The sequence below is a fragment of the Atta colombica genome, unplaced genomic scaffold (assembly GCF_001594045.1).
Source record: "Atta colombica isolate Treedump-2 unplaced genomic scaffold, Acol1.0 scaffold238, whole genome shotgun sequence".
Classification (NCBI taxonomy): domain Eukaryota; kingdom Metazoa; phylum Arthropoda; class Insecta; order Hymenoptera; family Formicidae; genus Atta; species Atta colombica.
Window position 1 is genome coordinate 135,330 of NW_017259336.1, and position 5,936 is coordinate 141,265.

Sequence of the window (5,936 nt, forward strand, 5' to 3'; positions counted from 1 at the left end):
TCTCTCTCTCTTTCTTGTCAATATTATTGTCACGCTTGTTTGGTTGTACGATTGTACACGTAACTCCATTTAGAACTCCATCCATCGGAATTCAATTTATGGACATCTCCAATTCGAACCGATAAAATGAACTTCCGGATTACGCTGTTATACAAAACTAAACTTAGTCTCCGAGAATGCAAAGATTGAAATAACGAAGCCGCAAATATCCCGTATCTCGTGAAATAAAAGATTTTTTAAATATATTAAATATATTAATATAATATATCATGAATTAACAATATAATTGTATAAACGGCAAGTATTTCAATAATTTACTTTGAGATACATAAACGCTATTATTTCGCTTCACTTTTACTCGTTAAACGCTCTGTAAGTTTATGAAGTTTAATTTTACATTAAAAACTGGCAAATTGAATCAGCGAAAGTCGGGTGAATAGAATTGAACTTTTAAAGCGTAGGAAATTGCAAATTTCTATTTTAATTTATTTCTCTTCTGGTAGACGGGAAAATACAGAAGGAAGGAGGAGCTCGCGATATAGACGGAAATGAAATATGCTGAAGAGATGGTTGGCCGTGGAATATGCGTGCAGAAAACAGGAAGAATTTATAACGGCTCTCTCGTGCTTGTATTTATCGACAAAGTTCCGTCGTTAACAAGACATCACAATCAAGTTTAATGAACAAAAAGAATGAATAGACAGAAGGTCATAAAATCGTTTAAAAGTGAAAATTCGCCAATACTAAACTTTTAAAAATAAAAAAAAGATATAATAATCGTAAATATATCAAATCTGAAATTCAGTGAAGGCTTTATATTCTTTTTTATCATTTTTTATATCATTATAACGTAACACGTAATATACTGTTTTATACAAAACGTTATTATATACGTTTTATATTTTTATACATATTACCCTGTATCCTTTTACAATTTATGCTCTTGAAAAATATGTGTGAAAAACAAGATGGAATAATATCCATGTACAATGTGCTGACTAGTTGTCGCATATCTTTTTGTGATAAATGGACAAAATAAATTCACCTTCCTCCTAGCTCCGTTGACACGTCATGAATCAAATTTCTACTAATGATGAAATCGTACGCTTCTCGGACACGCTTGCGGAAGTCGAGCATTGTCGTCCCTCGTTAAAGCAGCTAGCGTTCTTATATGGCTCCATACGTCGTGTGTAGATAATGTTCTCGTCTCGTAATCTGCAATACTATTTAACCGATTAACGTGAATAGGTTTATATTTGTCTTTCGAGTAAATTTCCAGAAGTAAATCTCATACGAAATTATTATTATAATATTAAATTAGTCTTATTTAAGCAACTATACGCGTATATAATAAAGAATGCTAAAAATTATGATTTTCAATTGACAATTGCGCAAAACTTCTATCTACGAGATACTTATATACATTAAAAATATGCTATTTTTACTATCTAAGTAATATTAAAAAAAATTGATCTATCAAATAAATTTTTGCGAGTAAATCCCGTAAGTGATGATTACATTACATTAGTCTTATTTAAGTAACTATATGCGTATAATTAGAGCGCTCAAAGAATTATGGTTTTTAAATGGCAACTGCGTAAACTTCTATATAAAATTTATGAGCTATATTTATAAATATTAAGAATGTGTCACATTTTTATTCCCTGGATAATATTAGAAAAAATTGCTCTTTCATTAAATCGGTCTTTTAATAAATTCTCGTTAAGTAAATCCCATAAGTACATTACATTAATCTAATTAGTAACTATGCGTACATTAAGAGCGTTCAAAATTTTTAAATTTCAAATAGCAAAATATTTGTGAGATAAAACTTTTAAAATAATTGAGGTATATATTAAGAATGTATCATTTATTTATTAGATAATATTAGAAAAAAATGTCGATTTAAAATACTTTATAAACATTTAAACAATCAGCTATGCACGCACTTTTTTTGTCGAAATAATACAACGTATTTTTTCGTGTTATTTGTCCATGCTATTTAAAATAAAGAAATATCCAATGCTTCAATTATCTTACACAAACTATACAAAATTTGAGAACGGGAAATTAAAAACGCTCGTGCTTCGTATAGCTTTTTCATTTGGCCGCGCAGAGAAAATCGCGAAAAATCCAGCGATGTGTTTCGTCCGATGCAAGCGGCGTATCGCGATCCAATGTCGCTTTTACGTCCATCCGTTGTTGGACATTCCGCGGCTGGCGAAGTTACGCGAGAAACGTCTACGTCCCTCAGAACAAGAGGTAGGAGGGATAGAAGTGGAGGTTGCGCGAGAGACGAGGTCGAAGATGGGATTGGAATTGCAAATATCCCTCTTCTCCGTCTCTCCGTTCTATCTCTCCAGTCTCACCGATCTATCTCCACTTCTCTATCGACCATCCGCTCTGACCTCAGAACATGTACGAGGTACATATCGCCGAGCATGTTTTAAAGAATCTTTGCTGGACGACAAATCGTCAGATTTTCCAGGATTTAAATTTGTTACAACTAAGCTCCGACGCGAGTGTGTCACTCGAATTTCTTATCATTCCTCCACCTCGAAAGGATTTTTCAAGATCCATTTTTATCGTTAAATTAGATAACTTTAATCTCGATTTAATTTACTCTTTTCTAATTCTTAGAACTAGAAGAAGATAAAAAGTAAATTAAATTGAGATTAAAATTAATCTACATTGGTAAAAATAAAACATAAAATAGACCAAAGTTTCGTATTGTTTCGTAAGTTGTATATAATTATACAGCTTTTCTAATAATTTTCTAATAATTTAAAAATGATCCAGAGTTTTATAATGTCGAATATAGTCTGAGTTTGTTTAATACACATTAAATCCCTCTCCGCCGAACATTAAGAGATTTTTTTTTTATTTACATTACGTGCATTTAAATTTGGCACTTTTTTGTGCTTTGTCGATCTCTTATTTCATGAAAAAGATAGGGAAAATAATGACAAGGCATAAACCGAATGTGAGGACGCGACGAAGACGAGTTGCACGCGGAAAATGACCGCGCGGTACGCGCTACGTCAAATTAGCTTAAAAGCCCCAGGGCAACACAGGGTACTACAACGCATTCTGCGACATAGCCCGACACACAATGTTCAACGCGGAGAGAAGCCCTATTCGCCCTCATATATCACCCGGAGATAAAAGGCTGCCAGACGACGACGGAAAGTATAGTGGTTTCGGCGACACGCCGGATAGGCGGTTCATTGCGCAGCTGCACCCTGTGCCCCGTAATAATTCGGCGGTAGAAACGAAGAGAAATTGTATGTCACGCCACTATCTATTTACTCTTTCCCGCTAAACAATGAAAATATGTCTTTCGAAATGCTTCCGTTCCGATTACAGTTTTATAAAGACGAAACTTTGAACCCTACTATCGCCTGTGAGATTTTATAATTTTTGTACTTGTGCAAAACACACAAGATCCTTTTCTTACGATAATTATATCTTTACTTTGATAAGAGTATAATAAAATATTCTTTTTCTCATAAACTGTTTGTGAGACATATTCTTTTTCTCGCAAATGATTGTTATTTCTTCGGCATGTTAAGATAAATGGAAAATCGTTACGCTTCCGAGATAGCGCAGTTATTCCAATTCGTAATAATCGAGAGGCGATTCATTTTGAGTTTATACATATAAAACAACGGAAGGAGAGAAAGACAGCCGGAAAAGGAGAAAGAATCAGAGAAATATTGCGCAATTGATGCAGCCTCCTCCTCTTTCCAATACATCAAAATATATTTTTACACAGCTCCAGCCCATCTTTCTTACATTGCAGGGAGTTTTTATCGAGCGCTGATTATAGCTCGTCCCACTTTCGTGGAGCTTTTTACATTCCCGGCAACGCCGATATGACGGTCAAATGTCGTAGTTTTTGCAGTGATTCGGATAATATTGGCAACCTGTAAGAGCGAACGAAAAACCCTCCTCTGTTCTCGTTTTTGAATGGACTCGTACATCAATACAGTTCCGTTTTCTTGCCGGCGGAGTTCGAGCACCTCTATCGCTGTATCGACGTTAAACATCTTCTGCAAAAGTCTTTCAGATACAATAAACCCTCAAGCGAATCTGCTATCCCGCGGTGAATTACGAATACATGTCCGTGATGGAAATTGCCATAACTGAAATGGAAATTATAATGGCTGTGCGGTTAGTTTGCATCGTTTGAATACGCGCGACATTTTAGCGTTTATCGTGTCCAAAGTGACGTTGTAAAGTTTCCCTGTTATTATTGTTATATGCATACATTGGTGCACACAACAAGCCTAGAAGTTACCTTTTTCCTTCGTCTTCTTCATTCACAAGCTTCGGCATGTACATCCAGCATAAACTCAGTACTGAATTTAACCCTTTGATTCTCCTTTCATATTAGACGCTATCTTCACGTTATGCAAACACGCAAGCCAAATACTGCATTTACGTTTAAAGGCATTCGCGAAACTTTGTATCAAATTTACTTAACTAAAATCATTGCTAACCGTACGTTAAATATGCATCGGGAATATGAATAATCGTCCGTTGCATTATTCATATACGCGGCAGTCTGCAGTCACAGTTTCAATATATTTACGGACGAAGGGAATTTTTAAGAAAACTATATTACACGGTAAAAAGAATACGATGCAACTTCGATAACATGACTAGAATCGAGGTAAGTAATTCAAGGTGCAGCTGCTGCACCGTTGTACCCATACATAAACATCTTGGCGATAGAGACGAATGCTGGATGGAAGGACAGAAAAGAAATTGCGCATTCCTTCGTCGAATGTAGGTTGGTTTGCATCTGCACGTTTAAATATTAAGCCGATATTGTAAAATACGATTTATAATAAAAATATTAATATAAAGGCAGAATTTAAATAAAATAAATATCTGTAAATGCATAATAAATTTTCCAACGATTTTTTCTAACTATCATCAGGATATAAAATTTATAATAAAAAGAAATTAGAATTTTAACAATACGAGAAATTACAATACTACTAATACTATAATACTACTAATATCGAACATGTTTACTTTCATGAAATCATGTCACACTACAATACCGCAGATTTGTAATGCATTTCAATTTTCTGTATCTATTGCTACATAAAAGAAACGGGACAAAGTGAAAAGATTTTTTTTATTGCCTCCTACAAAGCACGATAGATTGCGTTTATCTGTCGTAGGATGAAAGTATAAATCAAAGGTAAAAAATATTTTATTTTGAGTCTATGCGTAATTTAAGATTCTTGAAAAGTTTTACGAAAAGATTTTCTGTAGTCGCAGTTAAACTCTTAAACAAAAAAAGCTTTAAAAAAAAAGATAGATGAATTTTAAAATAAAGTTACTTAATTTGGATTTAATTAGAAAAGTGAAGATATAAGAAAATTGAGAAAAATTAAATCAGACAGTCAAATATATTATTTTAACATTTCTTGTACTTCTCTTGAATAACTTATTCGTGTTTTTCAAACTGAAAAAATGTATGTCTCGAGCGCGTTACAATAAATTAATTAGCGTCGTATTTTGTAGTGAACGTAATCGCAACGTACTAATAATCGCCAGAGCGGATTATGTTCCCCAGGATTGTACTGTGACGGATTTCCGCTAATGATTACTGTCGATTATTAGCTCTTGTTATGGCAGTTGTGAAAATTGTCACGGGTAGTAGTACTGTTTCCCGCTCGCATAAATTTCGTGCAACCTATGTACACCTCGCTTGCAAATACCGCGCCTCGTAGAGAATCATGTAAACGAAGAGGAATGAGTATTCAAGAAGTTATCAATTATCTCTCCCTTTCCATCGGAGCAGATGTTACCTCTTTCAAAGCTTAAACTTAATCATTTCTAAAAGCTTTGAAAGAAATGTACTTCTTCTTGTGCAATATGCAATCTTGAGAAATTAAAAAATTTTTCCAGACAAAATT